Genomic DNA, 26,584 nt, shown 5'->3' on the forward strand with positions numbered 1-26,584 from the left:
ATTTAGATATAGCTGCCATATATACTTTTCACCGATCTGGTCATAATTGGCGTGTATATCAACCGATCTTCCTCAAATTCCGTACATCCGAATATTTTATCAGTCTCGAAAAACTTGCAAAATATCATCCAAATCGGTTCAGATTTAGATATAGCTCCCATATATAGCTTTCGCCCGATTTACACTCATATGACCACAGAGGCCAATCTTTTACTCCGATTTAGTTGAAATTTTGCACAGGAAGTAGAATTAGCATTGTAGCTAATCGTGCCAAATTTGGTTGAAAGCGGTTCAGATTTAGATATAGCTCCCATATATAGCTTTCACCCGATTTACACTCATATGACCACAGAGGCCAATTTTTTGCTCCGATTTAGTTGAAAATTTGAACAGGGAGTACAATTAGCAATGTTGCTGTGCGTGCCAAATTTGGTTGAAATCGGTTCAGATTTAGATATAGCTCCCATATATATGTTTTTCTGATTTCGACAAAAATGGTCAAAATACCAACATTTTCCTTGTAAAATCGCCACTTCTTAGTCGAAAAGTTGTACGAATGACTCTAATTTTCCTAAACTTCTAATACATATATATCGAACGATGGGAGCCACCGTGGTGCAATGGTTAGCATGCCCGCCTTGCATACACAAGGTCGTGGGTTCGATTCCTGCTACGACCGAACACCAAAAAGTTTTTCAGCGGTGGATTATCCCACCTCAGTAATGCTGGTGACATTTCTGAGGGTTTCCAAACTTCTCTAAGTGGTTTCACTGGAATGTGGAACGCCGTTCGGACTCGGCTATAAAAATGAGGTCCCTTGTCATTGAGCTTAACATGGAATCGGGCAGCACTCAGTGATAAGAGAGAAGTTCACCACTGTGGTATCACAATGGACTGAATAGTCTAAGTGAGACTGATACGTCGGGCTGCCACATAACCTAACCTAACCTATATATATCGAACGATAAATCATAAATAAACTTTTGGAAAGTTTCCTTAAAATTGCTTCAGATTTAAATGTTTTCCATATTTATACCCTGCTCCACACTGTGGAACAGGGTATTATAAGTTAGTGCATATGTTTGCAACACCCAGAAGGAGACGAGATAGACACATTGTGTCTTTGGCAAAAATGCTCAGGTTGAGCTCCTGAGTCGATATAGCCATGTCCGTCTGTCCGTCTGTCCGTCTGTCCGTGAACACATTTTTGTAATCAAAGTCTAGGACGCAGTTTAAGTCCAATTGACTTCAAATTTGGCACAAGTATGTGTTTTGGCTCAGAATAGATACCTATTGATTTTGGAAGGAATCGGTTCAGATTTAGATATAGCTCCCATATATATCTTTCGCCCGATATGGACTAATACGGTCCCAGGAGCCAGAGTTTTACCCCAATTTGGTTGAAATTTTGCACTAGGAGTTCAATTAGTGGTGTAGTCTAGTGTGCCAAATTTTATTGAGATCGGTTCAGATTTAGATATAGCTCCCATATATAGCTTTCGCCCGATTTACACTCATATGACCACAGAGGCAAATTTTTTGCTCAAATTTAGTTGAAATTTTGCACAGGGAGTAGGATTAGCATTGTAGCTATGCGTGCCAAATTTGGTTGAAATCGGTTCAGATTTAGATATAGCTCCCATATATATGACCACAGAGGCCAATTTTTAACTCCGATTTAGTTGAAATTTTGCACAGGTAGTAGAATTAGTATTGTAGCTATGCGTGCCAAATTTGGTTGAAATCGGTTCAGATTTAGATATAGCTCCAATATATAGCTTTCGGCCGATTTACACTCATATGACCACAGAGGCAAATTTTTTGCTCCGATTTAGTTGAAATTTTGCACAGGGAGTAGACTTAGCATTGTTGCTATGCGTGCCAAATTTGGTTGAAATCGGTTCAGATTTATATATAGCTCCCATATATAGCTTTCGCCCGATTTACACATATATGACCACAGAGGCCAATTTTTTGCTCCGATTTAGTTGAAATTTTGCACAAGGAGTAGAATTAGCATTGTAGCTATGCGTGCCAAATTTGGTTGAAATCGGTTCAGATTTAGATATATCTCCCATATATAGCTTTCACCCGATTTACACTCATATGACCACAGAGGCCAATTTTTAACTCCGATTTAGTTGAAATTTTGCACAGGTAGTAGAATTAGTATTGTAGCTATGCGTGCCAAATTTGGTTGAAATCGGTTCAGATTTAGATATAGCTCCAATATATAGCTTTCGGCCGATTTACACTCATATGACCACAGAGGCAAATTTTTTGCTCCGATTTAGTTGAAATTTTGCACAGGGAGTAGAATTAGCATTGTTGCTATGCGTGCCAAATTTGGTTGAAATCGGTTCAGATTTAGATATAGCTCCCATATATATGTTTTTCTGATTTCGACAAAAATGGTCAAAATATTAACATTTTCCTTGTAAAATCGCCACTGCTTAGTCGAAAAGTTGTAAAACTGACTCTAATTTTCCTAAACTTGTAATACATATATATCGAGCGATAAATCATAAATAAACTTTTGCAAAGTTTCCTTAAAATTGCTTCAGATTTAAATGTTTCCCATATTTTTATACCCTGCTCCACACTGTGGAACAGGGTATTATAAGTTAGTGCATATGTTTGCAACACCCAGAAGGAGACGAGATAGACACATGGTGTCTTTGGCAAAAATGCTCAGGGTGAGCTCCTGAGTCGATATAGCCATGTCCGTCTGTCCGTCTGTCCGTCTGTCCGTCTGTCCTTGAACACATTTTTGTAATCAAAGTCTAGGTCGCAGTTTAAGTCCAATCGACTTCAAATTTGGCACAAGTATGTGTTTTGGCTCAGAATAGATACCTATTGATTTTGGAAGGAATCGGTTCAGATTTAGATATAGCTCCCATATATATCTTTCGCCCGATATGGACTAATACGGTCCCAGGAGCCAGAGTTTTACCCCAATTTGGTTGAAATTTTGCACTAGGAGTTCAATTAGTGGTGTAGTCTAGTGTGCCAAATTTTATTGAGATCGGTTCAGATTTAGATATAGCTCCCATATATATCTTTCGCCCGATATGGACTAATATAGTCCTAAAAGCCAGAGTTTTGGCCCAATTTGGTTGAAATTTTGCACAGGGAGTAGATTTAGCATTGTAGCTACGCGTGCCAAATTTGGTTGAAATCGGTTTTGATTTAGATATAGCTGCCATATATATGTTTTTCTGATTTCGACAAAAATGGTCAAAATACCAATATTTTCCTTGTAAAATCGCCACTTCTTAGTCGAAAAGGTGAAAAATGACTCTAATTTTCCTAAACTTCTAATACATATATATTGAGTGATAAATCATAAATAAATTTTTGCGAAGTTACCTTAAAATTGCTTCAGATTTAAATGTTTCCCATATTTTTTTACTAACATTGTGTTCCATCCTAGTGCATTAGCAGACTTAAATTTTGAGTCTATAAATTTTGTAGAAGTCTATCAAATTCTGTCCAGATCGAGTGATACGTATATGTATGTATTTGGGACAAACCTTTATATATAGCCCCCAACACATTTAACGGATGTGATATGGTATCGAAAACTTAGATCTACAAAGTGGTGCAGGGTATAATATAGTCGGCCCCGCCCGACCTTAGACTTTCCTTAATTGTTTTTTACTAACATTGTGTTCCACCGTTAGCCGACTTAAATTTTGAGTCTATAGATTTTGTAGAAGTCAAATTCTGTCTAGATCGAGTGATATTTAAATGTATATATTTGGGACAAACCATTATATATAGCCCCCAACACATTCAACGGATGTGATATGGTATCGAAAATTTAGATATACAAAGTGGTGCAATGTATAATATAGTCGGCCCCGCCCGACTTTAGACTTTCCTCACTTGTTTTTTACTAACATTGTGTTCCACCGTTAGCCGACTTAAATTTTGAGTCTATAGATTTTGTAGAAGTCAAATTCTGTCCAGATCGAGTGATATTTAAATGTATGTATGTATTTTGGACAAACCTTTATATATAGCCCCCAACACATTTGACGGATGTGATATGGTATCGAAAATTTAGATCTACAAAGTGGTGCAGGGTATAATATAGTCGGCCCCGCCCGACTTTAGACTTTCCTTACTTGTTTTTTTTTAATTTTGTTTTTATATTCGTAACCATTAAGTTTTCAGATCATGAATGCTGGTTGTTGTTTTGACAACTCATGGTGTCATTTTAACGTTGTCAGATTGACCCCATATGTTATCAGTTTGACAACACATGTGTGCTGATTCACTTTCATGAACGGATCGTTTTGAAATGATCACGCTGTTCATGATTTTTTCTATGGGTGTATTACATATGGGCACTTCTAGTTTTAACCACTGAACCTTCACTATTATTTTCTTTTGTTGAACCAACCAGATTGTTCCAAAAACATTAACAGACTGCTTAAGTTAACGTTTTCCAGGTCCGCCAGTAATCTAAAGCTATATGCCCCTAAAATTCGCTTACGCCTTACACAAAATGCAGGACACTCACACAAGAGGTGTTTAATTGATTCTTTTTCCTCCGCATCATGACAGCTCATACAGTATTTAGTCATTTGACAACATTTTCTATAGGAATAAAATTATTCGTTTTGTTTGTTATTGTTGGCTTCTCTTCAATCGTTGTTGTTGTTTTTGATCTCAGCTTAAAGCCATGCATTGACTAAACTACAAGTGTAGCTTAATCAACAGAGGAAACGTATGCTTGTCAAATTTATTTGGGCAAAGCCCTATAGACTGCAAGATGGTTGGATGTACAGCTGTTTCGGAATTACCACATTCCTCATCAGCATCCTCTACTTTCAGCAAAACTATCAACCAATTATCAGAATAAATTCAGGTAATTCACTCAACCCAAAGTGAACTACACTTGAACCTTCCGAAAAAGGGTTTAATAGTCGGCTACTGCCTAAACAAATTTGCAAGCATATCTCTTTTCCTTTGCCAAACTCAAATCATCGATTTGTATTTAGTTGGCTGGGTTTGTTTTTGAGCGTGCTTCCTCTATCTTCATTCGTTTTGTTTGTTATTGTTGGCTTCTCTTCAATCTCAGCTTAAAGCCATGCATTGACTAAACTACAAGTGTAGCTTAACCAACAGAGGAAAATTATGCTTGTCAAATTTATTTGGGCAAAGCCCCATAGACTGCAAGATGGTTGGATGTACAGCTGTTTCGGAATTTCGGAATAAAATTATGACAAAATTTTCAGTGGTAAATGTTCTATAGAAGTAAAGTTTCGTCAAAATTGTCTATAGAAATAAAATTTTGACAAAATTTTCTATAAAAACAAAATTTTCTATAGAAATAAAATTTTGGCAAAATTATCTATAGAAATAAAATTTTGACAAAAATGTCTATAGAAATAAAATTTTGGCAAAATTATCTATAGAAATAACATTTTCTACAGAAATCAAATTTTAACAAAATTTTCTACAGAGATCAAATTTTGTCAAAATTTTCTATAGAAATGAAATTTTGACAAAATTTTCTGTAGGAATAAAATTTTGATCCCATTTTCTATAGAAATAAAATTTTAACAAAATTTTTTAAAAAAAATGAAATTTTAACAAAATTTTCTAAAGAAATAAAATTTTCTTTAGCGGTAAAGTTTCGACAAAATTTTCTATAGGAATAAAATTATGACATAATTTTCAGTAGTAATACAATTTTTACCTAATTTTTGTATGGAAATAAAATTCTATAGAAGTAAAGTTTCGACAAAATTTTCTATAGAAATAAAATTTTGACAAAATTTTCTATAGAAATAAAATTTTGACAAAATTTTCTATAAAAATAAAATTTTGACAAAATTCTCTATATAAATAAAATTTTGACAAAATTCTCTATATAAATAAAATTTTGACAAAATTTTCTATAAAAACGAAATGTTGACAAAATTTTCTATAGATATAAAATTTTGACAAAATTTTCAATAGAAATAAAATCTTGAGAAAATTTTCTATAGAAATAAAATTTTGACAAAATTTTCTACAGAAATAAAATTTTGACAAAATTTTCTATAGAAATAAAATTTTGACAAAATTTTCAATAGAAATAAAATTTTGACAAAACTTTCTATCGAACTAAAATTTTTACGAAATTTTCATCAGAAATAACATTTTGACAAAATTTTTTATATAAATAACATTTTGACAAAATTTTCTCTAGGAATAAAATTTTCTATAGAAATAAAATTTTAACAAAATTTTCTATAGAAATAAAATTTTGACAAAATTTTCTATAATAACGAAATTTTGACAAAATTTTCTATAGATATAAAATTTTGACAAAATTTTCAATAGAAATAAAATTTTGACAAAATTTTCTATAGAAATACAATTTTGAGAAATTTTTCTATAGAAATTAAATTTTGAGAAAATTTTCTATAGAAATACAATTTGGAGAAAATTGTCTATAGAAATGAAATTTTGAGAAAATTTGCTATAGAAATAAGATTTTGACAAAATTTTCTATAGAAATAACATTTTGACAAAATTTTGTATAAAAATAAAATTTTTTGCAAAATTTTCTATAGAAATAAAATTTTGAAAATCTTTTCTATAGAAATAAAATTATGACAAATTTTTCTATAGAAATAAAATTATGACAAAATTTTCTATAGAAATAAAATTTTGACAACATTTTCTATAGAAATAAAATTTTGACAAAATTTTTGTATAAAAATAAAATTTTTTACAGAAATAAAGTTTTCTATAGAAATACAATTTTTACAAAATTTTCTATAGAAATAAAATTTTGACAACATTTTCTATAGAAATGAAATTTTGACAAAATTTTCTATAGAAATAAAATTTTGACAAAATTTTCTATAGAAGTGAAATATTGACAAAAGTTTTTACTGACAAATTTTTTTCCATACAAAAAAGAAACAGTTTATTTTTATGTCACCCGTTGACCTAATGCATTTATTTAATTCAAATGTTTTGTTGTATAATCTAGAGATTAGCAATTTAAATGAATATTTCCTTGTTTTTGTTAAAGGGTTTATATATTTATTCAAATCTGAATCTTTTATAAATAAAAGTCGTGTTTTTATTTCTAGATTACGGGGAAAAATTTAGTTGGCATTTAAACATTTTTTTGTTTTCCTTTGGCTCCCCACCTATGGCCTAGGGGTGATTTTATTCACAAGTACGAATTTATGACATCCGCATGGGGTGGTTTTGTGCTCTATGACCTTTTATTAATTGGTAAAAGGGTTAACTGCAGCTGATATGTCCTTTGGAAGTGGTCTTATTATCCTGGGTGTTTTGTAATTTTTATGGCATATTTTGTGTTTAATGACAAGTGAGAGCGATAACATCGGTGTTGTTGGATAGCCTTTTTAATGTGACTTTAATGAGGTGGCTGGCTTTTTTTGGAGTGTAAAAAATAATGGCTAATGGGGAGATGAGTTGATATAAAACAATCCATTGAGATATTATAGCATATGTTTGTTTGTTTTCATTTTGAAAAGGGGTTCTCGGGTTATTTTAGCTTTAATCAATCATTCAACAGAATCGTAACTAGAAAATTACTTTCCCGAATTTTAGGGCGTATTTTTATGGGCCCTTGCCAACACTTTCCTTGAAAACGTTAAAAATGAAAACTATTTTTCCCTGAAAATAGGAAAAAGTGTATACGTATTTTTGTCTTATTTTTTTTTTTTTTTTAACAAATCAAACTATCTCCTCTATCGTTGGGTTTTTATCTTTTTTTTACGATGTCTTTTAGCTGTTGTCAATTAATTAACAATTTCTCTATACCAACATTTAAGAAAACCTTATGGTTCTCTTATTTACTACTAAATGCTGATTTATCTGGAATCTCATCTTAACATTTGCTTCTAGGTTTGATAAATTTTATGTTAATTTATAATCAATAGAAGTTATCATCTATCCGACCATCTATCCATCCACACATTTAAGACATGGATGCAGGTTACTAAAATTTCATGAGATTTTTATTTTCTCCATGGTAAAATGGTGAGTATACTAAATTTTTCTGTCTGTTTGTAACGCATCATAAAAAATTGTTTTTATGGGCCATAAGGTGTTCCTTATTCGGAGAAGTAACAAAATTCCCACCGTCTGCCTTATGTCTGCCTTTATGTCCGTCCGCCAAATTGAGGGACAAAAAATATGGAATCCCCGAATGCCACTATGTTCAACCAATATGGGTAGATGATTCCGCTACAAAAGTCTGCTAAGAACTCTACATAGAAATGAAGTCTTCAAAATTGTAACAATAACGAGTATATACAGTCCTAAGTTCTGCTGAGCTGAACAAATAAATTTGGGAGATCCGTCTACAGGAGAACCCATAACAACTAAAATCGACACAGGTCTTTGTGGCCCTAAAATACATCTAGATTTCCAATCGGATAATAACAACACTGAAAAGAATTTTGCTTTGCATATAAGAGAATTTCTCTGATGTAAAGTTTTTTTCTTTTCCATACGTCGAGTTGTTTTGTCTGTATAGTTAAGAGATTCGACTTAAAATTGGGTATCCCAAAATGAAAGAAAATTTTGTTTGCCTAAGGTCAACTTGTCTTTAATAATTCTGAAAATTCTTCAAAATTAATTAAATCATCTTTAAATTCGTCGATTTTTTGTATTATTACCACAATGCAACAAAAACGTCATAAAATGGGAGATTTTTTCAACACTTTATTTTAAAGTTTTATACCCTCCACCATAGGATGGGGGTATATTAACTTTGTCATTCCGTTTGTAACACATCGGAATATTTCTCTAAGACCCCATAAAGTATATATATTCTGGGTCGTGGTGAAATTCTGAGTCGATCTGAGCATGTCCGTCCGTCCGTCCGTCCGTCTGTTGAAATCACGCTAACTTCCGAACGAATCAAGCTATCGACTTAAAACTTGGCACAAGTAATTGTTATTGATGTAGGTCGGACGGTATTGAAAATTGGCCATATCGGTCCACTTTTACGTATAGCCCCCATATAAACGGACCCCCAAAATTTGACTTGCGATTGCTCTAAGGGAAGCAAATTTCATGCGATCCGGCTGAAATGTGGTACATGGTGTTAGTATATGGTCTCTAACAACCATGCAAAAATTGGTCCATATCGGACCACTTTTACGTATAGCCGCCATATAAACCGATCCCCCGATTTGGCTTGCGGAGCCTCTAAGAGAACCAAATTTCATCCGATCCGGCTGAAATTTGGCACATGGTGTTAGTATATGGTCTCTAACAACCATGTCCACATCGGTCCATAATTATATATAGCCCCCATATAAACCGATCCCCCGATTTGGCTTGCGATTGCTCTAAGAGAAGCAAATTTCATCCGATCCGGCTGAAATGTTGTACATGGTGTTGGTATATGTTCTCTAGTGACCATGCAAAAATTGGTCCACATCGGCCCATAATTATATATAGCCCCCATATAAACCGATCCGGAGCCTCTTAGAGGAGCAAAGGTCATCCGATCCGATTAAAATTTGGTCCGTGATGTTAGTATGTTGTCTCTAACAACCATGCCAAAATTGGTCCATATCGGTCCATAATTATATATAGCCCCCATATAAGCCGATCCCCAGATTTGACCTCCGGAGCCTCTTAGAGGAGCAAAATTCATCCGATCCGGTTGAAATTGGGTACGTGGTGTTAGAATATGCTCCCTAACAACCATGCAAGAATTGGTCCAAATCGGTCCATAATTATATATAGCCTCCATATACATCGATCCCCAGATTTTCGGTCTATAGTTACATATAGGCGATCCCCAATCACACAAAAATTGGTCCTTATCGGTTCATAATCATGGTTGCCACTCGAGCCAAAAATAATCTACCAAAATTTTATTTTTATAGAAAATTTTGTCAAAATTTTATTTCTATAGAAGATTTTGTCAAAATTTTCTTTTGTCAAAATTTTATTTCTATAGAAAATTTTATCCAAATTTTATTTCTATAGAAAATTTTTTCCAAATTTTACTTGTATAGAATATGTTGTCAAAATTTTATTGTATCAAAATTGTATTTCTATAGAAACTTTAAACTTAAAAATATACGTATTTAATCGGCCTTTTTTAGTTTAATATATACCACGTATGGACTATGTGGTATATATTACGGTGTTAGGAAGTTTTAAGATACCTTGCCATCGGCAAGTGTTACCGCATCCCAAGTAATTCGATTGTGGATGACAGTCTTCAGTATAAGTTTCTACGCAATCCATGGGGGAGGGTACATAAGCTTCGGCCTGGCCGAACTTACGGCCGTATATACTTGTTTTTATTTGAAACAAAGCACAATTTCTGCTTGTAGTCGAGTCAGAATTTCAAAATTTAAGTTGCCGTTTACATGATTTTAAAAGACACGGAGATCTCATGTAGAAAAAAAGCTAAAAACTTTGTTTCTTAGAATCAAGTACGCAATACTTAAATTTAAAGGAAACTTATGTCTTAAATGTGTCCTTACTTCAATTCTCCGCTTCTTTGGCTCGGAAAAAATACCAAAGACAAAATCTTTGGAACCGGGCATGCTTTTTTTTTTTGGTGTACGGCTTCTAGAAGCCCACGATCACAAATCGAGAGGTCGGATTATATGGAACCTATACCAAAACATAAACAAATGCACACCACATTCTACAGACATATTTTCGGATTTAAAACACCTCTGGATGTTCATCTTCAGGAAAATTGGATAAAACAGGGGGGTTTCTAAAAGCCCAAGAAGTCAAATGGGGAGATCGGTCGATATGGTTCCTACACCAAAACATGAAACTACTATACTCGGTGTGTATGGTATGGTGTATGGTTTGGCTATACACACCATATTCACCACATGTGGTACCACAATGGACTGAATAGTCTAAGTGAACTCGAAATATCGGGCTGTCATTATACCTAACCTACACAGAAAAAAATTTCCGTAGCTAAACGAATGCTAAATTTAGCTTATTTGTATTGGAAAAAAATTATTTGCTAGAAGTTAAATTTTATTATTTTTTCTGAAATTTTCCATAACCTAATGAAATTTTACTTTTTTTAAGTATGCCTCACAAATTTTATGAACTAATTGTGAGTATAAAGTTCAATGACCGTACACATAAGTTCAATATAAACTAAAGCAAAAGAAGATTTTCGTACGATTCCCAAAAATAGTAAGAATGAACTACTGTATGGTTAAAATGGTCATGATTTGGCGCCAATGATTTTCTTCTTTACGTTTAGCTAATTTTTTCTTCTATGAGGGGATGTAATTTCGTGAACTGCAGTTAAAAAGTATAAAAAGGCATTAAATTTTCCTGGTTTTAACAACGCTTTGTGGAAATCTCAAAATGTGGTGTAAAATTTAGTTCAATTTTCGTGCGAGGTAGTTCATTCTTCCTATAAAACAGTTTACTTTTTTTCGGTGTAACCTATTCAGCTGAACTGTTTGTGGTCTTAAAATACTTCTAGATTTCTAGTTTCAAGTAAATCGGGTAAAATCTAAGGTTTCCAGAAGCCCAAGGTGTCATGCAAACCACATTCGGCAACCTATTTGTGGTCCTCAAACACTTCTAGATTTCCTATTTCAGGATAATTGGATAAAAATTGCAGCTTCTAGAATCCCAATGAGACAAATCAGGAGATTGGTCTATATGGAGACTCTACCACAACATAATATACCAACAAATTTCCAAATTACATGCAAATCAGATAAAACTATGGTTTCTTGAAGCCCAAGACCCCCAAAGTCTCGCTCTATGTAGGGGCTACATCAAAACCATGATAACAGGCATCACATCTACCGTGAAATTCCATATCCAGCCGGGCCTAACGTCAGAATTTCCTAAAATTTTTAAATTTCGGACACGTTTGTAAAATGGAGATTTCTTATAAGTGCTGTCGACTAATATAAACGGGCTGCAGTAATTGGTAAGAGAGAAGTTCCCCATTATTGCTATCACAATGAACTGATTTGTCTAAGCGATCCTGGAATAAAAGACCGTTACTATAACAAATTCTAACCTAACATGTGATCTCGTTTCCAACTGAGAAAAAAGAAAAAAGGTTGCTTGGTCAAAATTAAAATCGACTTTATCCCTGTGAATATTCACTATATGCAAAAAAGTAGTCTCACAAACGAAATTTTGGGCAAACAACCTTTTTTCTGTAATAAAAAAAATTTGAAGAACTTATTCGATTTTATAAATTTTTCAAATTTTAATTTTCGTCCACATGGAGAAACGAACCGCGGACCATACGTATTTATAAGCAAATACACTTATTGTCATCAACACGAAATGGTTGACGTAGCCATCAACATAGACCACATTGTTCTGCACACCAGGGATGGAAAATACAATTTTTAAGAAAGTACAAAAAAGGTATTTTTTTGAGAGAAAAAGTACTTTTCACTAAATTTCAACAAAAATTTCATTGGAAGATTATTGTCAAGATCACTTTTAGACTGAATTCTGTTTGTCAACTCCTCAATTTTAAATATTTTTTTTTAGTTTTATATCCGCTTACGAAAACTACAGTAGTATTGTAATCACAGCTTGGTAGATTTGTAGAATTCATGGTATATCACAAATTTTCTGTAGATAAATAAAAATAAATTGTTGACAAATTTTTCTATACACTGTTAGAAAAATATGTTTTTCATATGTTCCGATATAAACAAAATGTGTTTCGGGCACCATTTTAAACCACAATATATTTAAGTGCGAACATGTAATGTTCCTAAACTAACACTAAATGTTTGGGACATCTATGTTAATATGTTAGAATATATTATGTTTGGGGCATGAATGTTTCATAAAAATAATATGTGTGAATGTAAACATATATAAATTAACAAATTTCGAGTAAACATATATATGTTGTGATATTTTATTCAGAGAGCGACAAAAAGAGAGTATAGAGAAAGAAATAGAGATGGAAACCGGGAGGGTTGACGAAAGATATCATAATAACAAAGCGAGAGAATGAAAAAAGAACAATTTCTGTGAAACCGCTTGTATGTTGTTTCGGAAAACTGTTTTATGATAAGGCTAAAAATTTTGATATGCTTAAGTCTAAATATTATTTAATTTGAATAAAGAGAATAGACATTCGGAACAAAGAGAATAGACATTTGAAAAACAAACTGCAATGTTTCCGCCTTGAGAGCAGCATTTTATGCATGTGTGAACATGTGTTTTGTTTATCATTTTGGCATTATGGGCACAATTTTTCGTTAAAATAAATCAGGGGTCTTCATAAAAATAACGAAAGGGCACTATACTCTTTTTAGAGTTGGGACAGTAAAATGAAATAAGGAGGAAATAGAGAAAAATTACACAGTAAAATGTAAAAATACAAACTTTAGTTCCTCTTTATTAAAAAGTAGTCCACGAGGAACTTAATGCCCGCTTTTATATTTGATGGTGTCCGTCAACATCAAATATAAAAGCGGGCATTAAGTTCGAGTTTTACAGCTAAAACAATTTAAAAAGTTTATTTTCTTTAAAATGAATTATTAAAGAAAAATAAAAGAAATTTTAGAGCGATGGTGTTAAATGCAAGTAAAAAACTGTTCACTCCTAAATAAATTTATGTTTATATTATAAAATTATGTATGTATGTTTATACTCGACTCCACGTTCTTTTGTTAGTTTTTGAATTCCTTCCAAATTTTAAAGTTTTGTACAAAAACAGTTTTTTATTAAAAAATTGTTATTTTTGCAATAAAAAATAATATTTTATCAAAAAATCAGTCAATTTCGTTTATATCAAGCACTGTTACTGACTATAAATCTTTAATAACACACATTTCGAAGTTTCATTTAAAAAAAATTTAATATAAAGGGTGATTTGTTAAGAGCTTGATAACTTTTTTTTAAAAAAAAACGCATAAAATTTGCAAAATCTCATCGGTTCTTTATTTGAAACGTTAGATTGGTCCATGACATTTACTTTTTGAAGATAATTTCATTTAAATGTTGACCGCGGCTGCGTCTTAGGTGGTCCATTCGGAAAGTCCAATTTTGGGCAACTTTTTCGAGCATTTCGGCCGGAATAGCCCGAATTTCTTCGGAAATGTTGTCTTCCAAAGCTGGAATAGTTGCTGGCTTATTTCTGTAGACTTTAGACTTGACGTAGCCCCACAAAAAATAGTCTAAAGGCGTCAAATCGCATGATCTTGGTGGCCAACTTACCGGTCCATTTCTTGAGATGAATTGTTCTCCGAAGTTTTCCCTCAAAATGGCCATAGAATCGCGAGCTGTGTGGCATGTAGCGCCATCTTGTTGAAACCACATGTCAACCAAGTTCAGTTCTTCCATTTTTGGCAACAAAAAGTTTGTTAGCATCGAACGATAGCGATCGCCATTCACCGTAACGTTGCGTCCAACAGCATCTTTGAAAAAATACGGTCCAATGATTCCACCAGCGTACAAACCACACCAAACAGTGCATTTTTCGGGATGCATGGGCAGTTCTTGAACGGCTTCTGGTTGCTCTTCACTCCAAATGCGGCAATTTTGCTTATTTACGTAGCCATTCAACCAGAAATGAGCCTCATCGCTGAACAAAATTTGTCGATAAAAAAGCGGATTTTCTGCCAACTTTTCTAGGGCCCATTCACTGAAAATTCGACGTTGTGGCAGATCGTAAGTCTATTCATTTCACATCACATTTCGAAGTTTCGTTTAAAAAAATTTTATATAGTATAAATATAAATGTGTAAATTAAAAAAAAAAAAAAACAAAAAAATTTTCGGTCGGAGCAGGGATTGAACCCACGACCCTTTGTATGCAAGGCAGACATGCTAACCACTGCTCCACGTGGCAAACAAATGTATGTTTCTGTTAAATAATGTTATGCTTGCATGGGCTCGTGGGCGCTGCAAACTATGCTATATAAATGTAACTTAAAACGATAATTATCTACTGGTGACTATAACAGCTACGTAGCCCAGTGGATAGTGTGTTGGCTTACAAACTGTATGGTCCTCGGTTCGATTCTCCGTGCAGGCGAAAGGTAAAATTTAAAAAATTATAAAAGTGAATAATTTCTTCAACATTATTTGTATTACAGAGAAAGAAGCCAATAACTAAAAAATTTCGTGGAAGTGAAAATTACGAGTATGTTAGGGAATGAGCACAATCGTGTTTGGGAAAAATTCTTCCAAGCATATAATATTTTTGGCTCAAAATGCTTCCAAACATATAATATGTTCACATAAAACAAACATATTAATGTTTCGGCAGTATGCAATAATATATGTGCTTCCTGCAAAATATGTTTGGAACATATGTTAAAGAAGCGATTTTTTTTGAGGGTGTAGGAATAATATTTTGACAAAACTTTCTATAGATATAAAGTTTTGACAAAATTTGCTATAAAAATGAAATTTAACAAAATTTTCACCAGAAATAAAATGTTGACCAAATTTTCAACAGATAAAATTTTGACAAAATTTTCTATAGATATAAAATTTTGACAAAATTTTCGATAGAAATAAATTTTTGACAAGATTTTCTATATAAGTAAAATTTTGACAAAATTTTCTATAGAAATAAAAATTTTGAAAAAATTTTCTACAGAAATCCCAATATTTACAAAATTTTCTACTGCAGTAGTATTGTAATCACGGTTTGGAAGACTGGTAGAATTCATGGTATTTCATAAATTTTCTGTAGATACTTAAAACTAAATTTTTGAAAAATGTATCTATAGAAATAAAATTTTGACAAAATTTTCGATAAAAATAAAATTTTTACAAAATTTTCAATAGAAATAAAATTTTGACAAAATTTTCTATAGAAATAAAAATTTTCTATAAAAATAAAATTTAACAAAATTTTCATCAGAAATAAAATGTTGGCAAAATTTTCTACAGAAATCAAAATTTTGACAACATTTTCTACATAAATAAAATTGTGACAAAATTTTTTATAGATATAAAAGTTTGATAAAATTTTCTATAGCAAATTTTATCAAAAAACATTTTGACAAAATTTTCTATAAAAAAATAAAATTTAACAAAATTTTCATCAGACATAAAATGTTGACAAATTTTCAACAGAAATAAAATTTTGACAAAAGTTTCTGTAGAAATAAAATTTTGACCAAATTTTCTATAGATATAAAATTTTCGATAGAAATAAAATTTTGACAAAATTTTCTATAGAAATAAAAATTTTGACAAAATTTTCTACAGAAATCAAAATTTTGGCGAAAGTTTCTACAGAAAAAAAATTTTGACAAAATTTTCTATAAAAAATAAAATTTTTACAAAATTTTCTACAGAAATCAAATTTTGACGAAATTGTCTATAGAAATAAACTTTTGACAAAATTTTCTATAGAAATAAAATTTTGACAAAATTGTCTATAGAAATCAAATTTTGACAAGATTTTCTATAAAAATAAATTTTTTACAAAATTTTCTATAAAAATAAAATTTTGAAAAAAAATTCTACAGAAATCACAATTTTTACAAAATTTTTATAGAAATAAAATTTTGACAAAATTTTCTTTAGAAATAAAATTTTGACAAAATTTTCTACAGAAATAAAATTTTAACAAAATTTTCTATAGAAATAAAATTTTAACAAAATTTTCTATAGAAATAAAATTTTGAAAAAATTTTCTATAGAACTAAAATTTTAACAAAAATGTTCTATAGAAATAAAATTTTAACAAAATTTTCTATAGAAATAACATTTTGGTAGATTATTTTTGGCTCGAGTGGCAACTATGATTATGAACCGATATGGACCAATTTTTGTGTGATTGGAGATGGGCTATATATAACTATAGACCGATAAGGACCAATTTTGGAATGGTTGTTAGCGGGCATATACTAACACGACGTTCCAAATTTGAATCGGATTGTATGAATTTTGCTCTTACAAGATGCTCCGGAGGTCAAATCTGGAGAACGGTTTATATGGGGGCTATATATAATTATGGACCGATGTGGACTAATTTTTGCATGGTTGTTAGAGGCCATTTACCAACACCATGTACCAAATTTCAGCAAGATCGGGTGAAATTTGCTTCTCTTTGAGGCTCCGTAAGCCAAATCTGAGGGTCCTTTTATATGGGGGCTATATATAATTATGGACCGATGTGGACCAATTTTTGCATGGTTGTTAGAGACCATATACTAACACCATGTACCAAATTTCAGCCGGATCGGATGAAATTTGCTTCTCTTAGAGCAATCGCAAGCCAAATTTGGGGGTCCGTTTATATGGGGGCTATACGTAAAAGTGGACCGATATGACTCATTTGCAATACCATCCGACCTACATCAATAACAACTACTTTTGCCAAGTTTCAAGTCGATAGCTTGTTTCGTTCGGAAGTTAGCGTGATTTCAACAGACGGACGGACGGAGGGACATGCTCAGATCGACTCAGAATTTCACCACGACCAAGAATATATATACTTTATGGGGTCTTAGAGCAATATTTCGATGTGTTACAAACGGAATGACAAAGTTAATATACCCCCATCCTATGGTGGAGGGTATAAAAATGAGATATGCTTGCAAATTTGCTTAGACAGTAGCCGACTATCAAACCTTTTTTCGGAAGGTTCAAGTGTGGTTCACTTTAGGTTGAGTGAATTACCCGAATTTATTCTGCTAATTGGTTGATAGCTTTGCCTCAAGTAGAGGATGCTGATGAGGAATGTGGTAATTCCGAAACAGCTGTACATCCAACCATCTTGCAGTCTATAGGGCTTTGCCCAAATAAATTTGACAAGCATACTTTTCCTCTGTTGGTTAAGCTACACTTGTAGTTTAGTCAATGCATGGCTTTAAGCTGAGATCAAAAACAACAATAACGATTGAAGAGAAGCCAACAATAACAAACAAAACGAAAAAAAAATTGACAACATTTTCTACAGAAATTAAAAATTTTGACAAAATTTTCTACAGACATAAAATTTTGACAACATTTTTTATAGATATGAAATTTTGATAAAATGTTCTATAGAAATAAACATTTTGACAAAATTTTCTATAGAAATCAAAATTTTGACAAAATTTTCTACAGAAATCAAAATTTTGACAAAATTTTCTACAGAAACCAAAATTTTGGCAAAGTTTTCTACAGAAATAAAATTTTGATTATACCTAAACTGAAAAAAATTAAAGCCATAATTACATGAACTAAAATAAAATTTGTAAATTTTACCGATAATGCGCTCATCTTCAACTTCGTATGGCACTAATGAAATTTTTGCAATTTTTAACTCCAATTCATTCCTTCAAACTAGAAAATTTTCTTTACCAAGTAAACATATATAATTATGTCTAATATAATTTATTGAATTTGTCGAAAAATATTTACTTATTTTTGTCAAATCATCGCGAGATCTGCGTTTGTAATAGAGTTTAGTTAAAAATTTCTAAAATTAACCAAGATTTTCCCTCGTGATGGGGTTACCATTTTTTGAGTGTACACTGAAAAAAATATTTACGTGGTAATCTTACGCAACCTCAATTTTAGGATGCGCAATTTCACACTATTAAAGACAAATTTCTTTAAAATAATGATATTTTAATTAAAAGATAGTTAATAATCTTTGCTTCAAAAATTGTTTTCATTAAATTTAGGACACACATTTTGAAAGTTTGCGTCCCTTCGTTGAAGTTGCATGTGTTTAAACTAGGGCAAATTTGCCTTAAAGTAAAGAAACACATTTTTGATTTAAAGAAATCGTCTTTAAATTAACTAAATATTGAATCTTTAGATTTAAGATAAAAACGCTTTAAATATAGGTTACAACTTATTTTGAGGATTAAGCATCTTTGGTTTAAACTTTTTTTGAATTTAGAAAATATTTGTTACTTCGAAGTATCCGTCATAACTTGGATTTTTAAACTGGCATTTGTTTGTACGTGAATAGCTTTATTAATATACCAGAAAAGTAGAATGAAAATTCGATAAATGAGATCTGTATCCTAATTTTAATTTTATAGATCCAAGATTTAAAGCCAGATAGGTCGCAAAAAAATTTCCTTATTTTAAAGAACCCGCATCTTTGGCTCGGAATCAATATCAAAATCCTTAAAGGAAGGTCAAAATCTTTGGAGCCAAGTAAACTTTTTTTGAGGGTAACAAACGCCGATACCGCAAAAATAAGTAAATATTTTTCGACCAATTTAAGAAAAATATATTAGATGTAATTATTTTTTTCACTTGTAAATGCAAAATTGGACGCATATATATATATATATATATATATATATATATATATATATAACTAACATATACACCCTCACAAAAAATCGCTTCTGTAACATATACTCCCAAACATATTTTGCTTCAAGCATATACATTTTTGGGTATTGCCCAAACATTTATATGTTTGATCTCTTCCAATATATAATATGTTTGAAAGCATAGTGGTCTAAACAATATATGTTTGGGTAGTCTAAGTTCCAAACGTTTTGTATTTTTGCATCCAAATTCAATAATGTTGTCTTCCAAAAAACAATATGTTATTATGTGAACATATAATATGTTTGGAAGCATTTAGCACCCAAAAATATTATATGCTTAAAAAAAATTCTCCCAAACAATATTGTGCTCAAAATTTTATTTATTTATTTCTATATTTACAATCATAATGAATTATGAAAATAAACAGGTAATATAGGTGCTAACAACATAGGTTTTCGACCTGAATGCTCAAAATTTTGTTTCTGCCCAATTGTATATTCCCCCACATCTTTCTCACTTCCACGAGATTTTTTAGTTCTTAGCACCATTTTCTGTAATACAAACATTGTAGAAGAAATTATTCAATTGTATGACTTTTTTATTTTAATTGTACCTTTTGCCGGACGGGGATCCGAACAGCGGACCACACAGTTTGTAAGGATCAAAGAAGTAGCTGATCAATTGCCCAAGGAAAAATAAAATGTTAATTTTGTAATAACAAGCAACAACCACCAACTTAATTCAATATCGCTCCCTGTTAAATAGCGCTCCAAGCTACTAAACACATATATGTTTATAGGCTATTTCTAAATTAATATATGTTTGCATCCAAGCATATTATATTTACAAACATTTTATGTCCCAAACATAATATGTTCTAACATATTAACATATATGTCCCAAACATGTTATGCTAGTTTATGAACATTATATGCTTGCACTCAAAAATATTGTGTTTAAAAGTTTGTGTTCCAAACATATAATGTTTAAAGCCAAACATATGAAAAACAGTCTTTTTCATCTGTGTAGTTAAATTGGCTTTAGTGCCCTAGAGGGTTCACTTTGTTTTTATACCCTCCACCATAGGATGGGGGTATATTAAGTTTGTCATTCCGTTTGTAACACATCGAAATATTGCTCTAAGACCCCATAAAGTATATATATTCTGGGTCGTGGTGAAATTCTGAGTCGATCTGAGCATGTCCCTCCGTCCGTCCGTCTGTTGAAATCACGCTAACTTCCGAACGAAACAAGCTGTCGACTTGAAACTTGGCAAAAGTAGTTGTTAATGATGTAGGTCGGATGGTATTGCAACTGAGTCATATCGGTCCACTTTTACGTATAGCCCCCATATAAACGGACCCCCAAATTTGGCTTGCGAGGCCACTAAGAGAAGCAAATTTCATCCGATCCGGCTGAAATTTGGTACATGGTGTCAGCATATGATCTTTAACAACCATGCAGAAATTGGTCAACATCGGTTCATAATTATATAAAGCCCCCATATAAACCCCCGATTTGGCTTGCGGTGCCTCTAAGAAAAGCAAATTTCATCCCATCCGGCTGAAATTTGGTACATGGTGTGAGCATATGGTCTCTAACAACCATGCAAAAATTGGTCCACATCGGTCCATAATTATATATAGCCCCCATATAAACCGATCCTCCGATTTGGCTTGTGGAGACTCTAAGAGAAGCAAATTTCATCCGATCCGGCTGAAATTTGGTACATGGTGTTAGTATATGGTCTCTAACAACCATGCCAAAAATTGGTACACATCGGTCCATAATTATATATAGTCCCCATATAAACCGATCCCCCGATTTGGCTTGTGGAGACTCTAAGAGAAGCAAATTTCATCCGATCCGGCTGAAATTTGGTACATGGTGTTAGTATATGGTATCCAACAACCATGCAGGAATTGGTTCATATCACTCCATAATTATATATAGCCTCCATATAAACCGATCCCCAGATTTGACCTCCGGTGCCTTTTGGAGAAGCAAAATTCATCCGATCTGGTTGAAATTTGGTGCGTGGTGATAGTATATGATATTTAACAACCATGACAAAAGTGGTCCATATCAGTCCATAATCATATATAGCCCCCATATAAACCGATACTCTTCACTCAAAAAAAAGTGAACTCTCTATTTCACTAAAGCCAATTTAACTTTATTTTAGTTCATGGAATTATTATGTTTGAAGAAAGTTTCCTTTACTCTAATAATTTTTTGTGCACGTAAGTTAAATTAACTAAAACCGAGGAAAAATATATACTCAAATGAAGCATAAAGATGAACTAAATTCGTGTCTTCCACAAAATAGTTCAGAATTTCTTTAAATTTGTAAATTTTACCATAAGAGCGTCCATCATGAACTTCGTATGTCACTAAAGACATTCTTGCAATTTTGAACTCTAAGTTTTTCCTTCAAACTACAAAATTTTCTTTAACAAGTGAAAAAACTTAGTTATGTCTAATAAATTTTCTTGAATTTGTGGAAAAATATTTACTTATTTTTATGACATCGGCGTGATGTCAACGTTGGTAATACTGTTTAGTTAAAATTTTCTAAAAATATTCAAAATTTTCTAAAATTAACCGAAAGTTTTCTTCCTGGTGGGTTCATTGTTTTTTCAGTGTTGGAGGAGCAAATTTCATCCGAGTGAGTTGAAATTTGGTACATTGTGCTAGTATATGGCCGTTAACAACCATGCCTAACCAAGTTCATATTGGTCTATAGTTATATATAGCCCTCAGATAAATCGATCCCCAATCACACAAAAATTGGTCCATATCAAGTGCATAATTCTATATAGCTCCCATATAAGCGACCCCCGTATTTCAATTCTGGCTCTCTACGTACCGTGCAAAAAGTCCATATCGATTCGTAATTATTTGTAGACTTAACTATACATAACTTTTTTGTCCCACGTATGGACTAACTCACAATTTAGAAAACGATGTTAAGAAGTTTTAAGATACCACAACCCAAGTAATTCGATTGTGAATGACAGTCTTTCGTTGAAGTTTCTACGCAATCCATAGTGGAGAGTACATAAGATTCGGCCTGGCCGAACTTACGGCCGTATGCTTCTCTAGTTGTATATAGTCACCCTATTTCCACATTTAATTTTTTTACAGCTATTTCATTTAGAGGAATTCAATTTTTATCTCATCCCTAAGGAAGGGAAGGGTACACAATAGTCGTTGTGATTGCATTTTCAGCTGTATTTCATTTTATTCTTCTTTAAACTCACATTTATCGATTCCACCCCTCCCTTCCTTCAATCAAATGAAGCAAAACCTAAAACTGATATTAACAGGTCTTCCCATATCTTTATGCTAGACTACCCGCTTGCTTGTAATGTGGTGTTTACAACTTTTTAAATATCGTTGTTCTAAAATCACATAAATTTTTTAACGATCCATTTCAAATAGAATTTAGTTTCTGTTCGAGTTTTTATTGTGGGTTTAAGGCTATGGCCACGGCAGGCAAGTTTAGTGTTGCCTGACTTGTGGTTTGATGGGGTTGTCGATGCATCATAGAATCTGGAATCCACCACATATAAAATTCAAATTACTTTTCCCAAATGCTGGCTATGCTATTATTTCGTTTCCAGTTCCCTTAAAGTTGGTTAACCTTTTCTTTCGTTTCCATCTCTTCCAAAGCATCAAGTTTCATTTTTGTATCTTCAGTCACAAGACTTTTTGATGGCATATCAATCAGTCATTACATTATTAATGGTTGTCTCTTTAGTAATGCTGTAGAAGGCATGGATATAAATTTTCCAATCAATTTCAAAATTAGAATCCTAATTTAACACTTACAAGAAATAAAAGTCTTACTAGAAGATCTTCTAGTATGAGGAGTGTGTTAATTTTCTTATTGTAGGGGAAGAAAACATATCGGATTTCGGTCGAACCGAATCTTATCACCATCTAATGATTGACCGATATTGACAATTTTATGTGTTTCCTTAGGGATTAATATGGACTAAATAAGCCATAGGACGAAAATACATTTTTTAGACGCTCAAGAAAATAAATCTGGGTATGTTTGGGACTATACCTAAATGTGGACCATTCTTGCCACTCGAGCCAAAAATAATCTAACAAAATTTGAGGCAAATTTTAGCAAATAATTATTATACCTTCCACCATAGGATGGGGGTATATTAATTTTGTCATTCCGTTTGTAACACATCGAAATATTGCTCTACGACCCCATAAAGTATATATATTCTGGATCGTGGTGAAATTCTGAGTCGATCTGAGCATGTCCGACCGTCCGTCCGTCTGTTGGTATATATAGTATAACGTCTCTAACAAGCATGCATATAGCCCCCATATAAACCGATCACCAGATTTGACCTCCGGAGCCCTTGGAAGACCAAAATTCATCTGATTCAGTTGATATTTGGTATGTGGTGTCAATATATGGCTTCAAACATCCATGCAAAAATTTGTCGAAATCGGTCAATAATTATATATAGCCCCCATATAAACCGATCACCAGATTTGACCTCCGGAGCATCTTGTAAGACCAAAATTCATCCGATCTGGTTGCAATTTGGTACGTGGTGGCAGTATATGATATTTAATAACTATGCCAAAAGTGGTCCATATCAGTCCATAATCATATATAGCCCCCCTATAAACCGATCCCGAGATTTGGTTTTGGAGCCTCTTGAAGGAGCAAATTTCATCCGAGTCAGTTTAAATTTGGTACATTGTGCTAGTATATGGCCGTTAACTACCATGCCTAACTAGGTCCATATCGGTCTATATAGCCCTCAGATAAATCGATCCCCAATCACAAAAAATTGGTCCATATCAAGTTCATAATTCTATATAGCCCCCATATAAGCGACCCCCTTATTTCAATTCTGGCTCTCTACACACAAAATTTTTTTTTTCTGATTCAATCACCAAATTAATTGATCAAATTAATTTTTTAATTGAAATGTTTTCAATCACGAAAATGATAGTATCAATCATAGTTTTAATTGGGCATAGAAAAAATTCTTGATTAAAAAATTAATTGATTTTTTCAGCAAATTTCAATAAATTTTTTAATTGATTCAATTTTAACAAAATTTTCTATAGAAATAAAATTTTTACAAAATTTTCTAATCTGATCATATTTGCGCGTAGAACCAAAATATTTTTGGTAGGCTCATTTTATAACAAATCAAAGTTTTTATACCCCAAACACTAAGTGGTTTAGGGTGTAATAAATTTAATCATTTAATTCCCTGAATGCACTGAAAAAACAGTGATCCCTGGTGGGTTCACTGTTTTTTCAGTTAATTTTCGGTTAATTTTAGAAAATTTTTAATATTTGTAGAAAATTTTAACTAAACAGTATTACAAACGTTGGCATCACGCCGATGTCATAAGAATAAGTAAATATTTTTCGACAAATTCAAGAAAATTTATTAGACATAACTAATTTTTTCGCCTGTTAAAAAAAATTTTGTAGTTTGAAGGAAAAACTTGGAGTTTTGTGGAATACACGAATTTAGTTAATCTTTATCCTTCCTTTGTGTATATTTTTTTCTCGGTTTTAGTTAATTTAACTAACGTACGCAAAAAATTATTAGAGTAGAGAAAACTTTCTGCAAACATAATAATTCCATGAAATAAAATAAAGTTAAATTGGCTTTAGTGAAATAGAGAGTTCATTATACCCTTCACCACTACTGTGGTACAGGGTATAATAAGTTTGTGCATTTGTATGTAACGCCAAGAAGGAAAAGTCTGAGACCCATCGTTTAGTATACCGATCGTCTTAGAATTAAATTCTGAGTCGATTTAGCGATGTCCGTCCGTCTGTCTGTCTGTCTGTCTGTCTGTCTGTCTGTCTGTCTGTCTGTCTGTCTGTCTGTCCGTCTGTCTGTCTGTTGATGTATTTTTGTGTGCAAAGTACAGCTCGCAGTTTTAGTCCGATTGTCCTAAAATTTGGTATAGGGTCCTGTTTCGGCTCAAAGACGATCCCTATTGATTTTTGAAAAAATCGGTTCAGATTTAGATATAGCTGCCATATATATTTTTCACCGATCTGGTCATTAATGTGTATATCAACCGATCTTCCTCAAATTCCGTACATCCGAATATTTTATGAGTCTCGAAAAACTTGCAAAATATCAGCAAAATCGGTTCAGATTTAGATATAGCTCCCATATATAGCTTTCGCCCGATTTACACTCATTTGCCCACAGAGGCCAATGTTTTGCTCCGATTTAGTTGAAATTTTGCACAGGGTGTAGAATTAGCATTGTAGCTATGCGTGTCAAATTTGGTTGAAATCGGTTCAGATTTAGATATAGCTCCCGTATATAGCTTTCGCCCGATTTACACTCATATGACCACAGAGGCCAATCTTTTACTCCGATTTAATTGAAATTTTGCACAGGGAGTAGAATTAGCATTGTAGCTATGCGTGTTAAATTTGGTTGAAATCGGTTCAGATTTAGATATAGCTCCCATATATAGCTTTCGCCCGATTTACACTCATATGACCACAGAGGCTAATTTTTTGCTCCGATTTAGTTGAAATTTTGCACAGGAAGTAGAATTAGCATTGTAGCTATGCGTGCCAAATTTGGTTGAAAGCGGTTCAGATTTAGATATAGCTCCCATATATAGCTTTCGCCCGATTTACACTCATATGACCACAGAGGCCAATTTTTTGCTCCGATTTAGTTGAAATTTTGCACAGGGAATAGAATTAGCATTGTTGCTGTGCGTGCCAAATTTGGTTGAAATCGGTTCAGATTTAGATATAGCTCCCATATATATGTTTTTCTGATTTCGACAAAAATGGTCAAAATACCAACATTTTCCTTGTAAAATCGCCACTGCTTAGTCGAAAAGTTGTACCAATGACTCTAATTTTCCTAAACTTCTAATACATATATATCGAACGATAAATCATAAATAAACTTTTGGAAAGTTTCCTTAAAATTGCTTCAGATTTAAATGTTTCCCATATTTATACCCTGCTCCACACTGTGGAACAGGGTATTATAAGTTAGTGCATATGTTTGCAACACCCAGAAGGAGACGAGATAGACACATGGTGTCTTTGGCAAAAATGCTCAGGGTGGGCTCATGAGTCGATATAGCGATGTCCGTCTGTCCGTCTGTCCGTGAACACATTTTTGTAATCAAAGTCTAGGTCGCAGTTTTAGTCCAATCGACATCAAATTTGGCACAAGTATGTGTTTTGGCTCAGAATAGATACCTATTGATTTTGGAAGAAATCGGTTCAGATTTAGATATAGCTCCCATATATATATTTCGCCCGATATGGACTTATATGGCCCCAGAAGCCAGAGTTTTGG

The sequence above is a fragment of the Haematobia irritans genome, chromosome 4, assembly GCF_050003625.1.
Source record: "Haematobia irritans isolate KBUSLIRL chromosome 4, ASM5000362v1, whole genome shotgun sequence".
Lineage (NCBI taxonomy): Eukaryota > Metazoa > Arthropoda > Insecta > Diptera > Muscidae > Haematobia > Haematobia irritans.